Genomic DNA, 19,887 nt, shown 5'->3' on the forward strand with positions numbered 1-19,887 from the left:
ACTAGCAGCTGCACTGTTTGGATGCATGCTACCGATTGGCTCATTGTAAATTATTCATACCCGGCGGCTAGCAATTGGCTCACTAGCTGTATAAAAGCTTGGGTAGTTTCCGCCCAAGCTGGAGAACTCCGCGTGTATGTTGGGAACGAGTTCCTTGTGTACCTTGGAGCAAAATTGGAGGCCTGATCAACCACCAACCACTCCCTGTCACCGACCGTCCCGACGTACCCCGCACCCTGCATGCTCGGAAAACATCGGTGTGCCACCCGGTTTCTTTCTTTTGCTTGTAACCTGTAACGGAGTGTGCCTACACTGTGTGCATCGACGCAAGTCCCTGTACGTCAGTTTGTAAGTAAAGTTCTTTTCAATTCAACCAGTACATGTTTGTGCCTAATTCCACTCCATCGGTGTGTCCCCAATTCCGGCTATACTTGGCCCCCACATAGCTATGATTAAAAAATAAATAAAATCTAATGCTACCCTAGGGTTGGCTCTGATGTAAGGGCTAGATGTAATAAAGAACACCATCTGCAGCCTAATTATACAGTTCCCTGCCATATGATTTTCACATTTTCCAAGTCATGAGCAAGTTTCTACAATGCAAATACCTGGAGACAGTTTTGACTAAATTAAGCCTTCAAATAAATCACTTTGAAATGCTTAAAAAAAGTTTCCCTTTCCACCCCCAAAATATCTGAAACAGGATGTTTGGAAGCTAATTGCCAATTTCCACATAATCAGAATTAGTTTCTGCTCTATTTCTCTAGCCTACACAGATGTAATTTTAATTAAGCTTCAATAGTAGGATAAATGTTAAAACGGTATTTTTGTTCTAGACCAGTTAAAGCCAATGTTGAAATTTTGGAATTACATTTTTAGATGATAGAAGATTGGTGAGAATTGCTGGGTGCTCAGCATCCTTGAAAATTATCACCTATTTCAGCAACTAAATCCTGCAAACATTTATGAAGATGCTTCATTTTAAACAGGTAAGTAGTTTCATCCCTGTCTGTAGTCACTAAGCTTAAAGTTAAGCATCTATGTAATTTGCCTACAAGATTTGGATCTTAATACATTTTTGAGTGCCTAGGTGATTATGTCCTATTGATTTCCTTTCCACCCTCACCATGAGTTTTTTGCTCCCAAAGCTACGACTTTTCAAGGCATTTACCTGTTTCTCCACTGAGCATTGCAAGACATTAGGTCTGATTTTCAAAGGTATTTAGATACTTAAAGATGCAAGTAAGTGCCTAGTGGGACTTTAAAAATCATGTAGGTACCTAACTCCCCTTGAGAATCTGGACCTAGCACCTAGATTCACCATATGAACTGGCTCAGTATTGTAACACTTAAACTATGCAGTAAGTGGACTTTGTAAACCTAAATTAGGTGTCTGGGTATCATGTATAATGCAGGAGTCAGTGCCTAAGAGCAGGATTGAGAAAAGCAAGCAAGCAGAGCAATGAACCACTTCAGCTTCATCCAGCAAAGAACTTGAGCAACATGGCCCTCTTACATTTAACAGTCTAATGGTTACAGCTGGGATGGGGGATGCCTAGGGTCAAATTCCTCTATCGTGATTTGAAACTTGGACTTGAACCCAGACCTTCCATCGCCCAAGGGTTAGTGGGCCATAGCGAGGGCACAGCTTCTCCCAGACTATTTGTGTGTAGAGGTATAAATGCTTTGCCCACACCTACCAGCCTCAACAGGCAAGATAGAGAAATTACTATATTATGAAATTATATATATGTAGATCCTGCCAGGTCCTCAGTAAGAGATGGGCATGGATGAAGCAGCTTGGCACTGTTGAGACTTGGGTGCCTATTTCTAGAAGCAAAACTTCAGGTGCTGAGGGGATGTTACAGGCTAAATGTTGTACCTCCAGGATTGGGCAGCAACTAACTGATAGTTTTAAAAAGCTCAGTTTTTTACATGGATGCCCCTTCATAGCCTCCTTCTGAATCTACTCCTAAATGCTTCAGAACTAAGGGTGCTTTCACACATGCTCCGGGTGTGGTGGGGGGCGCTTTAATTAGAGTGGCCCCGAGAGCTGCTCTAATTAAAGCACCCAGAGTATCTCATGTATCAGTGTCTCCATGCTTCAAAATGGTGGTAGGGGGTGTTTATCTAAAGCTTGCTGAATGAGCTTTAGTTAAAGCGACCCCACCATCATTTTGAAGCACAGGGACACTGCTACACAGGACGCAGAGGCTGGCTAGAGTGCACTAATTAGCACACTTCAGCTGACTTGATTAATCAAGTCTGTTCCAATGCACGGTAATTACAGAATGTCAGAGCAGCCTCCCGGAAAATGTACAGGAACTCTAAGGCACTGTAAATGCTGCAGGAGGAACTAGCGCCAAACTAGCTCTGCACACTGGCTCTGGCATTGGTCCAGGTTGGGCCATGCCAGAGCCAGCAAGCAGAGCTGATCCATCAGGGCATTGCATGGAGCTCCCCATGTCACATGCAGCGTTGCATGACTGATCCATCCCACACATGGCTGATGCATCCCACATGCAGCACACACCAACCCCAGGGCTCTCTCTGCACCTGGTACACATGTTGGATTCAACACTCTATGCAGCACTGGGGACTCGGGGCACGGGCTGCATGCAGTGCCCTGTTGAACCGGTGCTGCTTCCTGGCTCCAGTGCACCAGGGCAGCCTGAGACTTGATCTGCATCAGCGTTGGAGCCAGCACACAGTTCCAGTCTGGTGTGAGAATCATATGCTGCTCACATCTGGGACCACCCCCTTGTGTTGTGGGCAGTACCGGGAGAGAGGGTTGATCCTGATCCCACCTACACAAAGGCTGGATGAGTTTGATGCTCCTGGTATAAGACATTCCATAACAATTTAAGAAACAGGTACCTCCCTTCTCACAGATGCACCCAAATTGCTTCTGTGAGGTGGTCTCTGTGGCTATATCAAGTGCACCTGAAAGAAGGGATTTGTCCAGTATTTCAGCATAATCATAGAGTTTCTACCCATATCCTAGCACCTCTAGCTGCCTATGCTGGCTCTCCCTGACAACACGACGAGTTCTAAGGATGATGGACACTCTGTAGAGCACAGATTCCCTAGCATTGTACAGCAGTGGACATGCTTGAAATTTTCCTCCATTCCCCCATGAAATGGAAGAGCATCAGATCCTCTAAAATCAGAATATCTCCTATTGCACCAATTGGGGGCTATTAGTAAAAATACATGAGGCTAAAGACCAAGGGCCCTTTGTTATATGACTATAGCCCCAGGTATAAGAGGCCCAGTTGAGAGAAAGCAAATAAATCAGAGTTTTAGGTGACCTCAAATGCAGTCTGTATTTTGGGAGGGGGAGGGGGGCATGGTGCTGTTTCACATTCAGTTCTAGGGATAAATCTGTGAAATCCTTATTTGGCTCTCATCTGAACAAAACCTTTCTTAACCTCAGTGTTCTGCCTGCATAAGAATAGAAGCACTGCCAATAGCCCAAATAATATTGGAACTGCATTACCTTTGTGGTGTGGAGGGCCTGGAAGTAAGGCAGCCAGGAACATGGAGGGAGTTGGAGGAGCAAAAAAATGGTAAGGATTTGACCACATGGGCACAGTAAATTGCATTTGTCTGTTGACCATAAAAACCAGGGGGTGGTGGTAAAGGGGGTGAAGTGAGCTGCTCCATGGTAGCGTCTGTGGTCCCTTTGGTAGTGCTTGTAGCCCATTGCACACCACGTACCACTTTAAGTGGAGGATTCTTTCCTTGCAAGAAAACTGCATACTTGAACTTTGCAAGAGTCAAGGGAATAGTAGTTAACTCTGGCAACACAGATGGTAGGAAAAGGCCTGACTTTGAGGTGGAAAATCCTCATTTAAACACAATTAGTTTTTATTAGTATCAGGTAGTGTACGAGAGCTTCAGCTACCTTTTACCCAGTGTTTAAATATAGAACAATTGCAAACATAGTCAGCATAATGGCTTTTGCATTGATCCAAGCCACTGGGCCTGCCTGGGCAATTATCTTGTGCAGTGTAAAATTCCAATAAGACTGGATATTCTTTAAACAGTGAGGTTTGACTCTTCCTAATGAATGCACAAGTACTTCAGCTGGTGGATACATCTTTGATATGCCTTTGAAGGCTTATTTGCCTGTATTTAGGCATCTCCCATACATAATTCCCAATCTTATTGTAACTGCTTCACTTCAGCTGTAAAGTAAAAACAAGTGTCACACATTCTTAATCAAGCCAATGCACTTGTGACAACCTTCTCCCTGTGTCACACTTCTTGCCTTTCTTTGCATTTGTCTCTGCTTGGAAATATAAAAGATCAGAGACTATAGGATTGGTTAGTCTATAAAATGCAAATCTACCCTGCCTTCAGCATAAAAGGTACCAGTAACGTATAACAGAATTTATAACAAAAAAGTGTAAAAAAAAATCCAGCGTTCAAATGAAAAGTAATAGGCTGATAGTCAGATGACAGTATCTTGGAGCAAGTGTTGCCAATTCTTTTTCTGATTGCTGTAACTAGATAGTAGTCACAGAACATATTGCCCATGTTAGCATCTCTGTTAAATTGCTGGTAAATTTGAAAAAATAAAGAATTTCCAAATGACAAAGTTTGAACTTGAAAAAAAAGAATGAAGAAAGGCCACTTTAATGAGGGAATAACATCCAATAGACACATGAAATGGAACACCGCCCCCCCCCTCCAATCATCAGAGGTGCACTTGACACAGACACAACACAGTGGGGAGGAAAAGTGAAATTTTGCCCTGAGAAAAATTTCAAAATTTTAGTAGTTGCTGTTGGATTTATGAAACACAGATGAGCAAGTGTGATTGCTTTCACTTGAGGATGGTCCACTGCCATGTCAAGCTAGATTTCTGCTATATATACCTTTCCTAGTTAGAAACAGGGGTTGTGTCTACATGAAATGCTATATTGCCGTAGCAATGAGCTACAATGATATAGCTCATTACTACAGTGACACAGTATCAGCAGGCATGAATTGTGACACTAATGCTACTGCACAGTAGGAACAAGCTGCTGCACAGTAGCTCATTGCTACTGCATGGTAGGGTCGGAAAGGACTACACAATAACAACTGCACAGTCAGGCGCACATGTACATGTGCCCAGGGATAGCAAACAAGGCAGTTTATAAGCAGTTCACCAGGAGCAAGAGGAGGAAGAAGAAGAGGAAGAAGAGGAGCCAGGCACCAGATCCTGCTATGGAAAGTTAAGTGAACCAGGGCTGCCTGTGTGTTTGGCTTGCTGAGCATGTTTGGTGGGCTGTGTGTATTTTGGACCTGTGCACCGAGCAGCTGGGAGTGCTGCTAGCTGAGCAATTGCTGGGTGATTGTTACCTGTGTCTGATAAAAGCCCTAATAAGGGGGCAAAGCCAGGTCCAGCAGAATATAAAAGGAGACTCCCACAGTGATTAGGGGCAGCAAACTGGACAGTTTGCCAGCAGTTCACAAGGCAGTTTGCAGGTCAGTTTGCTGCCCCCTCTTTGAAATGGTGCCTTTAAGGTAAGCTCTTTCTTTAATTAAGAGTAACTAACCTGTATATGTTTAGTGTAAGTAGCTAAAACTCAGCAGTTAGACAAGGCATGGACAATTATTTTGGCTGGAGGGCTGCTTAATGAGTTTTGGTGAGGCATCAAGGGCCACAAGGGCAACCCTGCCCCTTTAAAGGTGCCCCACCCTCTGGTTGCCATCATGGGACTGGAAGTCCCGCCTCCTAACTCCTGACCTTTGCCACCAGATGTCTCTCCCCTTAACCAGGAAGTACTCCTTTGGGGGGTGGGGCTGCATATTGGGGGGTGGGGTGTAGAGGGGGGGTGTGGGTGTATGCATGTGGGAGGTGTGGGACTGTTGGGTGTGGGGGGACGTGGGGGGTGTGGGCATGGTGGCGGTGGGGTGTGGGCGTGTGCATGTGTGTGGAGTGGGTGGAGGGGTATGGTGAGGTGTGTGGTTGGGGTGTGGGGTGTATGGGGCAGTGTTGGATATGTGAGGGGGTGGGGTATGTGAGTGGGTTTGGCTTTCGCAAAAATTTGAAACTACGAATGTTGAACCCGCAAATACTGAGGGTTTTCTGTACTCGGGACTGGCTTATCTGTGAATCCTATTACCGTTTAGGTGCCTGGAAGGCCCTGCACTTCTTGGCACTGTCAAGACGGAGGTGCTTCTGCATATGCCCAGGAGCAGAACTTTAGGTCTTTGGGGTACTTTAATGTCCAAAACTGAGTCTGGCACAAATGCCCATGGCAGCTGAGCAGGAGTTTTATGGATCATGGTTTGGAACTTGGGAGCCTAATTCCTCTAAAGTCCCAGTTCAGAACCCTAGATCCTGCTGTGGACTGGGGCTTTAGTAGTTTCCACTTGTTAAATTTTGCCATTTTTTTCTTTAATTAACGGATGAACTGTGAATTTTTTTTCCTTTTGTCAAAGCATTAGTCAAAACCACAGGTTCCTGGTAACTGCTCCCAGAAGGAGCTACATACTGTAAATGATCCCAAACAAACACAGAAACTGCTATTTAAATCCAGTTTATGGTACAGTTTCATTAGGTACAGATCATAATTAACATTTTCTTTCAGCGATTTAAAGCTTCCAGGGCTTGTATGAAAAACCAGGGTAATATCATAATTTGATTCCTAATGAATTTCCAGAGAAAGTGATCATGATAATTATAGCTCTGTAGACTAATGGTGGCCTTTACAACTCCCTTGAACCATGCTGACTCCTTGTGAGTCTATAGCTTGAAAAAGGCTTGTGAACAGACTTGTAATGAAGCATGTTGTGCTAGAGATATAAAAGCAAATGAGTTCTTAGCTAGCCACTGCATGATGAATAAAGCAGTAACATTCAACCTGCTGCACATTTTGGCTGCTTGGATTTCTCACAGTTCCCTTCACACGTTATCCAAATCCTGAACACCATGAGGATGTTGCAGTATATCACTCTGAGTCTGGTTATGTCTTTCACGGTTTGTAATAGCTATTGCCACCCAAGTTTATCAGTGGAAGCTGTTCAATATCTTTCTTCCCTGAACAGGTGGAAGAAGGCCAGATGGAGGCTGCTTGTGTTTAGATCTATCACATAAATATGCCAATTTTGGATGCTGATAATAACTAACTCAGTTACAGTTGATTCAGGGTAAATATCCCTGGGTCCTATTAATCTATTTGATGTTCTGACCTTTTTAAAAGATGGGCTTGAACAAGAACCTGGGGTCCAGAATTGGATCCCCATCTTCACTCACCTCCTGAAGTTTCAGAAAAGTTGGGCTTAAACCCTCCAGCTCAAGCCAGTCTGTATTAATAGTTTGAATTGGAATTCCAACTCCCGGTAACACACTATCTCTGATCCTGCATATTTGAAAATATTTGCACGAGCTCCAGTGCAGGTCCCTCTGATGAAGATTTGGAGAGCTCAGCTGTCCTGTTAAAAGAAAATCATAACATGTTTTACTTTTACCTTTTTCCCATAATTAGAAGGAAACAGTTATTAAGTGGTCAGGGAGTCACTTGCCATTCCCCAGCTTGTCACTCCAGCTCTACAAAAAAAGTTCCAACATCACTTTTCTGGGTTTCAGTTTCCCCATATCTAAAACACTTTTGAGATTCACAGATGAAAATTGCTAAACAAGTGCAAACTATGATCTTTCATTTTTATCACTAAGAGATGCATAGAAACTGCCAGACAGGTGCTACAATAGTCCACTTCAGAGAATAAATGTGCTCACGTACGATCCTAACATTGCATCAGCAGTGCTTTTGTTTGTTCTCATTTGAGGTTGTCCTGAGATCAGAGCTCTAGGGCCATACTATACTTTAACCAATTGAATGAGAAGTTATTTATGGCCTTTCTAGAAAACAAATGTATCCATGAAATATACCCTATTAATGTATTATTAGGGTGGAAAATGTAGGACTAGTGAGGAGCATCTGATAGGCCCCAGCATCGCCCATTGATTTCACTGGGAGAGGAAAGTGCTCAGCCTCTCTTGATGTGTACCTAAATTCAGCAATGTAAGCAAAGATTTTCTTAAGTGTAAACATGCAATTAATAATGTGTTTACTTCTTAAAAATGAACAATTCCAGAACCATTAAGACTGACTGCAACAGTTACCCATATAGTTATATATGTACCCCTGGCTGTGGGGCTACCCACAAAGCTACAACCCAACTCCGGATGCCTGGAGGTGCCCACAGCCTGGAACTGCCCGCCGGCCTGGAGTGAGGGAGGTTCTGCTTACAGGAAGGCATCTAGTGTCCCTGGACCTTCGATTAGTCACCACACAATTTACAACTACGTACACTTTATTTACAAGGGTTAAAGAAAAGGAAACTAATTAATACACAACTGATAAACTGTCAAACTTTTTCGCACCCTCAATCAATAATGTTGTACACTATGATGGCCTTGGATGATGTGTGTACACAGGTAGCCTCATGGGTGACTGGTACCACTTTAGTCAGGGGGGGCACATGCTCCCCCCTGCAACCAGTCCCGCTGACCGGGTGGGGGGGGGTCCCCCCACGGCTGATCTTGCGGCTGAACCTGCAAAGGCTGATTGCTGCAGCTGCTTCTGGGAGTGGCTGCGGCCGCTTTTGGGAGCGGCTGCAGTGATTGGCGGGTGCTTGCAGCGGGGGCACCAGAACTCCTGCCTGCTCCCCTGCCCATCACCTAAGTGGCGAGTGCAGCCGGTCAGGGGGTGCACTGGTGCTCTCAGGGTGTTCACATGCACCCCTGTGCACCCCCTACACGTCGCCACTGGGTAGCCTGGACCAGATGCCCGGGAAGGCAGAACTGCTTCCGTGGCCCTCCCATGGGAGCTGGGTGGGTCCTTGCTGTGAGGGTCTCACGAAGCGTGCCCCAGGGGTGGCTGTGAGGCAGGCAGGTGCTCCCTTGCTGAAATTCCTGCAAGATAGCTTACTCTGCCCAGACCTTCGTCCCCTAGCATGCAGGGAGCAGGATCTGGGCTGGAGCTCTGGCAATCTCCCCTGCCCACACCTGCACACCCCCACCCCGCCCCCACTTGCCAGGCAGTCAAAGTTCGCCCCCTCCCTCGGGTCTTAACTATTTCTCACCAAGGCCCTGCCGAATGTCCCCTAGCTCTGCCTCCCACCAGAGCTCACAGGGAGCTGCATCAATCTCCCTCCAGTCCCCCTCCCCTCTAGTGCACCCCACGCCACACAGGGGTTTGGAGAAGAGTCCTCCTCACTGGGGCATCTCCAGAAGGGCCCGGTGCTCCTCCAAACAGCTCGGGCATGTCTTCAGGGGGAAAAGGAGCAAGAGAGGCATTGCGGCTGGGCTTCCTAACCCCCCCAGCCCACAGTGCAGCCTGCAGTTTCATCAGGCTTTCACAGCTCTGAGGGTGGGATGCCATGCCCAAGCTCTCCCTCAGTCTCTCATGGCTCTCCCTTTCCCCCAGCTGGCTGCCTCCAGAGCGGGCTTCATCTGCCCTTATCACACAACCTCTGGGAAGCCATTTTCCCCTTTCCAAAATGGTTGCCTCCGGAGAGAGCTTCATTTGCCTGTATCATAGGGTCTCCCAGGAGCTGTGGTGTCCCATGCCGCTGCCTGGCTGAGTTCACCCTGGGACCTTGTTCTCTCCGGTAAGGTGATTTCATTGTTTGTCACACCTATATAACTGGCTGTAGCTCACCCATAGACTATGTATGCAGTGTTTTGAAATACTAATGAGTTCTCAGACAAAAGTTACCTCTTAGGCTTTCCACCTACATAGCTCACCTATGTTGCACATGCAGAATATTAAAGTAAAATATAGAGGCATGAATAATGCTGTGAGAACCAGAACTTTTCTTTTATGACTCTCGCACATTTAAATGTGCAACTTGAGTTGCATTAAGAAGTGGTGGTCTTTGCTTATAAAATGCTCCCCCACGGTCTGTAGTAGGGCTTTTACATCAATCTTGCTGCCAGAAATTTACTTTTATTATGATGAACTAATTTAAAAAGCAATTGAACAATGTTTAAGAGAATGTAGAGGGGACCCATACTGGAACAAATCTTTCTTGCCTTCTTTGAACTCGGTAGTTATAGCTGTCCAAGTAAGGCAGATGTGATTTGATTCATTACCCAAGTCATAGGGAGGGAATAAGGATTTCCCTTTCATGCTATTTTGCAGCAAGTAAGTTGTTTGCTGTCCTTACTCTAGAGGCTTATCATTACCAGGGAGAAAAACACTGTTCTAGCAGTCTCATCACAATTAAGACTAATCCAAAATCTATTCAATCAATATGGCTAAAAGTAATTGAGAAAAAAAATCATAATTTTAATGAGCTCAGAAGCTAAACAGTGCTCTCACTCTAAATGATAAAGGGAATCCAAGTTGACATGACCTGTTTCAAGAAGATGGAACTAAGAAGATGGCCAATGGCTCCTTTATCTAGTGCTCTTAGTATGGGAAGTTTCCTGTTATCTGTCACCAAAATCACTGGTATATTACAGTAAAAGCAACAGCATAATTGTAATTGGGCTAATAATGGGAGTATTATTACTGAACTAAAAAGAAGTAGGCGTATATCCATTCTTTGGATAGAACCCTAGATGGCGGGAGCCTGCCTGCTCTAATTAAACAGTAAATCCTACAGTAATTTCTGTAAAAGACAGGATATTTATTGTCCTTAGCACCATTGTGTCCTATATCCATACATATTAACTCTACCGATGTCACTGAGGTGTGTGCATCAAGGACTGTAACAGGGGCTCAGGCAGGAGCCCCATTACTAGGTTAGCCATGGGAGTGGGTAGCTATAGAGGGCACCTTGCACAGGTGAAGGGAATCACACACCGGGGCAAGGTCAGAGTAATTAGCTCACCACGGCCAGTATAAATTCAGCAGTGAGTGAACATACTTTTGCCTTTGGGCACTGGAGGAAGGAGGAAGGACCACAGGAAAAAAAAGGAAAAGAAAGAGAGGGATGCCTGTTTGGCAACCCAGGAGAGTGCAGGATGGCACACCCCGAGACTACACGGCTGGCTGGTAAGAAAGCAGGGTACTCACCCTAGACCTGCAGGCACTACGGGAAATCCAGAGGGGGAGTGGGGCTCCAGGAGATCACTGCGTCGAGGAGAATCCTGAGGTAGAGGGCTCTAGGGCAGTGTGTGGTCAGCAGAGGTGACAAGGGAAGGTTCAGAGAAGAGCCAGTCCTACTGTTCGGCAGGGCAGGAGCAACAAAGCCAGCTCCTGGCTCGAGACACGCGGAGATGCAGAGAACGTGCCCCGCTAATGAGTTAATTGGCAGAGAAGACTACACCCAGTCTGAAATTAACCTAATGGATCTGGGGCACTTTCAGGCTCCCAGACTGACTTTATTAACTACATTGACTTCCCTCGCTAATGAGGTAGTTAGTGAGATTAGTGCGACTATGTAACCTCGAGCTCAGAATAAAATCTGCACTGTGTGAATTCACCACCTGGGTGGTCTGTGGTGCTTCCTCACCCCTTATAACACTGACCATCTTCTTTCTTTCAGTTAAAGTCGTGGCAGGAGAGTGCAGGGGGAAACCGAGGCAGACCCAACCACCCTCTCACAAAATTTGGTGCATTGGCCAGGAAGACATAGAAGACCCAAGGAACCATAGAATCCATGGATACACAAGCCCTGGCCAACTGGCAGCAGGTGCACAGCATTACCCTTCGGCTCTTACAGGAACAAGCCCAGATGGAGGAAATTGTCAGGGTACACACTCAAGAAGCAGAGGCTCAAATCTGGCTATTCTCTCACCAGCAGGACCTGAGTGAAAAGACTGAGGCCCAACAGATGTCACTGGGGAGAGAAGGGGAGGGGGCTAGGTTCCCCCGGATGTCCCCTCAAGATGATGTGGAAGCCTACTTAGAAGCTTTTGAGAGGAGGGCCACGGCTGCAAAATGGGACCCTAGCAGCTGGGTGGTAAGCATAGACCCCCTTCTCATCGGGACAGCACAAGCAGCCTACCGGGCCCTCACCAGAACCGAAGCCAGGGACCATGCGAAGGTGAAAGAGGCCATATTGTATCAACTGGAGATCTCCCCAGAAACATACTGTCAGAAGTTCCGGGATCAGAACGGGGCCAAGGGGATCTGCCCATGCTTACTGGCCCAGACACTCAGAGATTTAGTGGAGTGGTGGTTACAGCCCAAGATCAGAATGACCCATGAAGTGGTAGACCTTATAGTACTGGAACAACTCCTGATGGACCTTTGAAGTAACACACAGCTTGGGTCCGGCGCCACCAACCAAAAATGGTGGAAGAAGCTCTGTGGCTAGCTAAGGATTATACCGATGCTGAGGGAGAGGGAGACACCCTTAGGAAGGAACATCTGGCAGGACCAGTGACAGGACCCTGGCAGGTGGGATCCAGCCAGGGAAGGAGGGGCGAGAGTACCCAGAATCCACATTGGGAGCCCCGAGCCTGGGACCTCAGGAAAATAGTGTGCTACAGATGTGGAGAGAAAGGACACATCCCAGTTTTGCCTATGAAGGTCCCAAGGCAATGTCCCCATGGGCAGCACCCATAACAAGAAGATGGACTGCAGCTTCAGTCAACACAAGGAACTGGGCTGCCAGAACAAGCCCATGGTTGAAGTCAGGGTGGGAGACACCATCATCCCAACAATCGTTGACATGGGCTGCTCACAGTCAATGATACGGGCAGACCTCTTCCCGCCCCATATGGGGAGTCCTCAGAGCCCTGTGAGCACGGTTTGCACCATGGGGTTTCATACACCTATGAGTGTCGACATATCTGGCTCACAGTGTTGAGTCGGACAGAAGAGATCGCCATACGTCTAGCTGATACCCTCCTCTGTCCCATGCTCCTAGGGGTTGATTGGCCCCACCTGGAAGAGGTGGTCACCCTGATTCTAACCAAGAGAGGGGGCAAGTCGGAGAAGAACCCAGGAGCGGCTTGTTTTGGGCCCCCAGAGGAGGAAGAAGGCAGGAACCTGGACATGGAGCAGATCATAGGGGATGGATACTTCCAGGAAGAACAGAGGCAAGAATCCTTTTTCCAAAACATGTGGCAATCCTAACTGGCCAAGAAAGAAGACAAGGTGGTGGACCCCTGGAAGACCAGGCAGAGTCCTCAGTTCAAGGTAAGAGGGGGCATCCTCTATCGGGTGAAGGATAAGGAAGATGGAGAGGAGAGATGACAGATCTTGATCCCCCAGAGGTACTGGGAAGTTGTACTGTGGGTGGCGCACACACTTTCCTTGGGCGGACATTTGGGGTGGGACAAAACAGAAGCATGCCTGAAGCAGTGGGTCTTCTGGCCTGGCCTCTATAAGATGGTGGAGAGGTATTGTGCAGAGTGCCCCGAGTGCCAGAGGATGGGACGGTATGGGAGGGGCAAAGCCCACCAAGGCTCCACTGATGCCCCTACCTCTAGTAGGGCAACCCTTTGACAGAATTGCCTTAGATGTTGCAGGGCTATTTCTCTGAAGCTGGGCAGGGTACCAGTTTATCCTGGTGATCATTGACTACACCACCTACTTCCCTGAAGCCGTGCCCCTATGTTTGGTGACAGCCACCGTGATAGCGGGGGCCTTTCTGAAATGGGTTGTGCAGGTTGGGATCCCCCGAGAAATTCTTACTGATCAGGGGAAGAACTTTATGCCACACCCTGAAGATCAAACAGCTCCAAACCTCCATCTGCCACCCATAGACAGAACACTTTAACCATACCCTGAAAGGGATGAACCAGGCCTGCATATAGGGAGACCCATGAGCATGGGAAATGATAATATCCTACCCTACATTTTTCCATTAGGGTGGCTCCATAGGCCTTCTTTAGGTATGTTCCATTTGAGCTACTTTATGGCCACAGCCTATGTAGACCACTGGATATAATATGTGAAGAGAGGGAAAAAGAGCCAGGGGGCCCAGCCCAACCGCAAGCCGTGACTGACTTCCAGGAAAGACTGAAGAAGGTCCGAGAGATAGCCCGAAGGAATCTGGGCCAAAGCCAGGAGAAGCAGAAACAGCATTATGACACACGGACCACTGAGAGAGAGCTCCAGGTAGGAGATCGGATACAAGAAACAGATCTATCACGTTAATCTGTTACGTAAATGGCGTCAGAGAGAGGGGTGGATGATGAAAGAGCCAGGTGAACCAGAAGAAGATGAAGAAGCCAGGGTGCCTTAAGAAATGGCAGGATCCCCAGCTGCCCCTGAGATTGATGACCAACTTAGTACTGGGCAGAAGGAGAACCTGAGGGCCCTGATATCAGAATTCTGGGAAGTTTTCAAAGAGTTACCAGAAAAAGCTTGGGTGGTAGAATACCAGATCCAGACCCCGCCAGGGCGCATTGCGAGCAACCACTGGAGAAGGCTACCTCGACACTTGTGGCTTGCAGTCAGGAAGGAAATCGACCAGATGAAAAGACTTGGAATCATTGAAGAATCCAGGAGCCCCTGGAGGAGCCCAATGGTGGTGGTCCCAAAACTGGATGGCTTGATACGGCTATGCATTGACTATCGCAAGGTGAATGAGATCATGACGTTCGATGCATTTCCCATGCCTCAGGTAGACGACATGCTGGAAAAAGTTGGTCAGGCCTGGTATATATCTACTCTGGACCTGACAAAGGGCTAGTGGCAAATCCTTATGGCTGCAGTGGACAAAGAGAAGATGACCTTTGGGAACCCCGTGGGGCCTATTCCAATTTAAGCGAATGCCATTCAGGCTACACGGGACGGCCGCCTCTTTCCAGCAATTAATGGATCAGTTACTAGCACCACACCAAGAGTACATTGCTGCATACTTTGACAACATTATTATTTTCTCCCAGGACTGGGAAACCCACCGCCAACATCTACGAAAAGTCCTAGAGGAGCTCCAGAGGGTTGGACTAATGGCCAACCCCCAGAAATGCATGCTAGGAAAGAGGGGAAACTCAGTACCTAGGCTTTATGGTAGGGCAAGGTAGTATAAGACCAGTAGCCAACAAAGTAGCAGCAATCCGACAGCACCCCCTTCCCTGAACACTAAAACAACTATGGTCATTCCTTGGTTTCACCAATTACTACCGGTGGTTTATCCAGGGTTTCTCAGAGAAGGTGGCACCCCTGATAGAATTGACGCAAGGGCTTGAGGAACCCAGTCAAGTGGAACCCAGGAGCCCTTCGCGCTTTCGAGCAAATCAAGGCCCTATGCCAACACCCAGTCCTGTACACACTGAACTTCAAGAAAACCTTCTTCCTGCAAATGGATGCATCGGGCACTGCCTTAGGAGTGATCCTCTTCCAGGAGGAAGGCAAGGAAGAAAGGCCAATAGCCTTCACCAGCAAAAAGCTGACCCCAGTGGACAACTATTACTCTACCATTGAGTGGGAGTGCCTAGCCATCCGGTGGGGGCATGAAACACTTTTGCTACTACCTAATAGGGTGGGAATTTGTGCTAATTACAGATCGTGCACCTCTGCACTGGCTACAGACAGCCAAAATGGATAATGCCAGATTGATGAGGTGGTCCCTTGCTTTGCAGCATTTTTTTGTTTCATTTTATTTACTTCAAGAGGGGAAGAAGAACAGGAGCATCAATTTCCTGTCCCACACAGAAGGAAGATGAGATGACACCCCGACAAGATATCTGCCAGGAGCTGGACAGAGCTGCCAGACTTAGAGAATTTTCCATTAATATTCATTAAACTAAGGGGGGAGGTGTGTAACAGGGGCTCAGGCAGGAGAGTCCTGAGGTGGAGGGCTCCAGGGTGGTGCCAGCAGAGGTGATGTGGAGTTACCTGCACCACCGGGAAGGCTCGAAGACCCAGTCCTACTGTCTGGCAGGGCAGGAGCAACAAAGGCAGCTCCTGGCTCGAGACACACGGAGACACAGCTAATGAGCTAATGCGCCCTGCTAATGAGTTAATTGGTGGGGAAGACCCTGCCCGATCTGAAATTAACCTAAAGGATCCGGGGCACTCTCAGGCTCCCCGACTGACTTTATTAACTACATTGACTTCCCTCGCTAATGAGGTAATTAGTGAGATCAGTGCGACTATGTAACCTCGAGCTCAGAATAAAATCTGCACTGTGTGAATTCACCACCTGGGTGGTCTGTGATGCTTCCTCACCCCTTATAACACTGACCATCTTCTTTCTTTCAGTTAAAGTCGTGGCAGGAGAGTGCAGGGGGAAACCGAGGCAGACCCAGCCACCCTCTCACAGGGACAGCACGTAGTCCCGGGCAATATGAAGCATATCTGAGTTACAGCCCACGTAACATGAGGGTTTTTATTATTCCCAAACAATCAACAGAAATACGGGGAACAGAGCATGAGTGAGTTATGGTAAGAGCCACAAAAGGACTGGTATTGTACTGGTGAGCATGGCAGGGCCTCGCCTGTAAGTATCTTGCTGTTTAGTGGAATTCACGGTCCCAAGTTGAGCACCTAGACTTCTAGTACCACAAATGGAAAGACTGAAGGCCTTATTACACAGTAGCTTTAGGCAGCTTCTGGAGCTCTTAATGCCTGGACTGGCTGCCTTTTAAGTGGTTTAAAGCACTCATCATTCGTTTTAAGGTTACACCACTCCAGGGCAGGATTGTCTCTAACCTGCCTAATTTTTCTCCTATTCCATTAACTTGTGGCCACTCTCCACAGCTTTTCCACCCAAGTTTCATATATTTATAGATTCATAGATGTCAGGGGCTGGAAGGGACCTCACGAGATCATCGAGTTCAGCCCCCCTAAACTTGGGCAGGAAAGACTGCTGGGGTCAGATGACCCGAGCAAGTTGTGCGCCAAGACATTTTTTAAAGATCTCCAGGGTAGGTGACTGTACCACCTCTAGGGGCAGTCTGTTCCAGACCCTAGGCACTCAAGTCATAAAGAAGTTTTTCCGTATGTTCAATCTGAAGCAACCTTTAAGTTGAAGTCCTCCAGCATCCCAGGAGAAAGGAGGCCTGCGGTACCTCTCACTACCATTGCTCCAACCAGCCTCACTCCTGAGGGGAGCAGAAGCAGCTGGTCTGAGCTGGGGATGGGGGGTGGAGTTTGGCACTGTGTCCCTGCTGCCACGGACCCAGCACCACTCGGACAGGCTGGCTCTGCTCCTGTGAGGAGTGGAGCCGGGTCCAAGCGGTGGCAGGGACATGGTGCTCCCTCTGCTCGAACCAGCTGGTTCTGCTCCTGTGGAAAGTGGAGCTGAGTGAGCGGTGGTGGGGACAGTGCCCTGCAATTCCCACCCCCCAGCAGCTGCACCTGTGCAGACCACAAGCACCCCAAGGGCTTGCAACCTGCCGCTGATGGCAGCAGGGGCTGTGCGTGCACCATTGCAGGGTCATGTGGGGAGGTCTCCCACCCCCCACCCTTCCTCAAACCCCACCAACACCGACACCCTGCCCACCCGAGCTCTGCACTTCCATCACCCTACTGAGCGTGGGCCCCAGGCTCCACACTCCTGGCAGCCCCACGCTCTGCGTTCCTGCCCAGCTGCAGCTTCCCTACCTGGTGCCCAGAGTGAGCGATGCAGCAGGGAGATGAGGAGGAGCCGCTGGAAGCCAGAAGAGCTGAGCAGGTCCCCTCATGGCTACAGCAGTGGCAGCAGCGGCCCTGCCCAGAAGTTGTGCATGTTGGCTGGGGCTGGGGGCCTCATATGTGTTGGGGTGGGAGTGAAGTGCATGGGCTGGGTGGGGTACAATTATTTGGTGGGCACCCACGGATCAGATGAAAATCGCCTGATGGGCCAAATCTGGCCCGCGGGATGGATTTTGCCTGCTTCTGCCCTAGCTCCTTGTCCTGCTCCTGCTCACCAAGCTCTAGTGACAAGCCACAGCTGTGCAGGTGAGGAGCAATCACACCAGGTTTTTGCCTTAACGTGTGACTGTTCCACTAAGCCAAACAACACTTAGCTGATTAACATTTGTTTGGCTTACAGCATAGGTCTGATAAGGCCCTGAAGCACTTACAAATGGGATCCACTAAAGCTGGCAAGCTGAGAAAGCCAAGAAGTAAGTGGGTGTGTTTTTAAACCTGTCCCTCTCCTGGACTAGCTACCTTACTTTGGACCAGAGGGCAGTGTTTATTTCCAAAGAGGTTTCAGAGCCCTGATCTCCCTCTTGGATTTAGGTGTCTCAAGCCCTCAGTGTTGTGTGAGAAAGGGCTGAATCCAATAGCTCAGTGCTGAGTGGACACACCCAGGCTCTGGAACACTTAGGGTCAATTCTGTGCATTCCCTGGGGGGATTTTAAACCAACACTTCCCAGGTGGATGAATTTGGTATTCTGGGGTAGGACTCCCATGATCCCGTCTGTTGCAGCTGTTCTACTTTGCATGGTATAATTAAATATTAATTGGGTCAGAGAGGGAGGACACTCATGACTGGCAGTCTCTGGCTGCCGTGAGAGACAATCTAGTGATCACAACTCTCACTTGGAAAAGAGAAAATCTGAGTCAGCCCCTTGCTCCACTGAATGCTTAACAATCATACATGCTCTCTGCACCAATGAACATTTAATTATTACACGTCAGAAATATACCCTACAGTCTGCTGGTTAGAGCACTGACCTGAGAGAAGCAGGTTCAGCTCTACTCAGGCAGATAAATGAACTGAACCTGGGTATTTAGTTCCATATCCTAGGTGAGTGCTCTACCCACTGAGTTTATTGGCTAAAAGTGGGTGTTTGCATAATTAGCCACTACATTTTGTAGAGTTCCCAATGTAGCAGGCATGCCCTTAACTTTCTAAATGGGGTCCTGCAGGTGGAGGTGTGTAATTTTTCATACCCTGATGTATTAGAATCATAGAAAAATTAGGGTTGGAAGGGACTGTACAAGGCCATCTAGTCCAACCCCCCAATCAAAGCAGAATCATCCCTGACTAGATCATCCCAGCCAAGGCTTTGTCTAAGCACATCTTAAAAACCTCCAAGGATGGAGGATTCTACAACCTCTCTGGGTAACCTGTTCCAGTGCTTTACTACCCTCCTCATAAGGAAGGTTTCCTCATATCCAACATAAACTTCCCTTTCTGCAACTTGAGACCATTGCTACTTGTTCTGTCATCTGCCACTACTGAGAACAGTTTAGCTCCATCCTCTTTCGAACCACCCTTCAGGTAGTTGAAAGCCGCTATTAAATCCCCTCAGTCTTCTCTTCTCCAGACTAAATAAGCCTAATTTCCTCAGCCTCAATTCATAAATCATGTGCCCCATCCCCCTAACCATCTTTGTTGCCCTCTGATAGACTATCCTTGTCCATATCCTTTCTATAGTGGGGGGCCCCAAACTGGACATACTACTCCAAATGTGGCCTCGTCAGCGCCAAATAGAGGGGAAGAATCACTTTGCTTGATCTGCTGGCAACACTCCTAATGCAGCCCAGCACACTGTTAGCCTTCTTGGCAACAAGGGCAGACTGTTGGCTCATATTTAGCTTATTGCCCACTGTAAACCCCAGGTCCTTTTCGGCAAAGCTGCTGCTTAGCCAGTCGGTCTCCACCCTTTCTGGTGTATGGGATTGTTCCATCCTACATGCAGGACTTTGCACTTGTCCTTACTGAACCTCATGAGATATTTTTTGGTCCAATCCTCCAATTTGTCTATGGCTTTCTGAATCCTAACCCTACCCTCCAGCATATCTACTACTCACCCTAGCTTGGTGTTATCTGCAAACTTGCTGAGGCAGCACTCCATTCCATCTTCCAGGACATTGATGAAGATATTGCACAAAACTGGCCTCAGGACAGACCCCTGGGACACTCTACTTGATACCAGCTGCCAACTAGACCTCAAGCTATATACTGCTACCCTTTGAGCCCCATGATCTAGGCAGTTATCTTTCCACTATACGGTCCATTCATCCAACCAATATTTCCTTAGCTTGCTTGCAAGAATTTTGTGGGAGACCATTGTGTTATTCTCAAAAGACCAAGGAGTTA

The sequence above is a fragment of the Alligator sinensis genome, unplaced genomic scaffold (assembly GCF_000455745.1).
Source record: "Alligator sinensis unplaced genomic scaffold, ASM45574v1 scaffold281_1, whole genome shotgun sequence".
Taxonomy (NCBI): domain Eukaryota; kingdom Metazoa; phylum Chordata; order Crocodylia; family Alligatoridae; genus Alligator; species Alligator sinensis.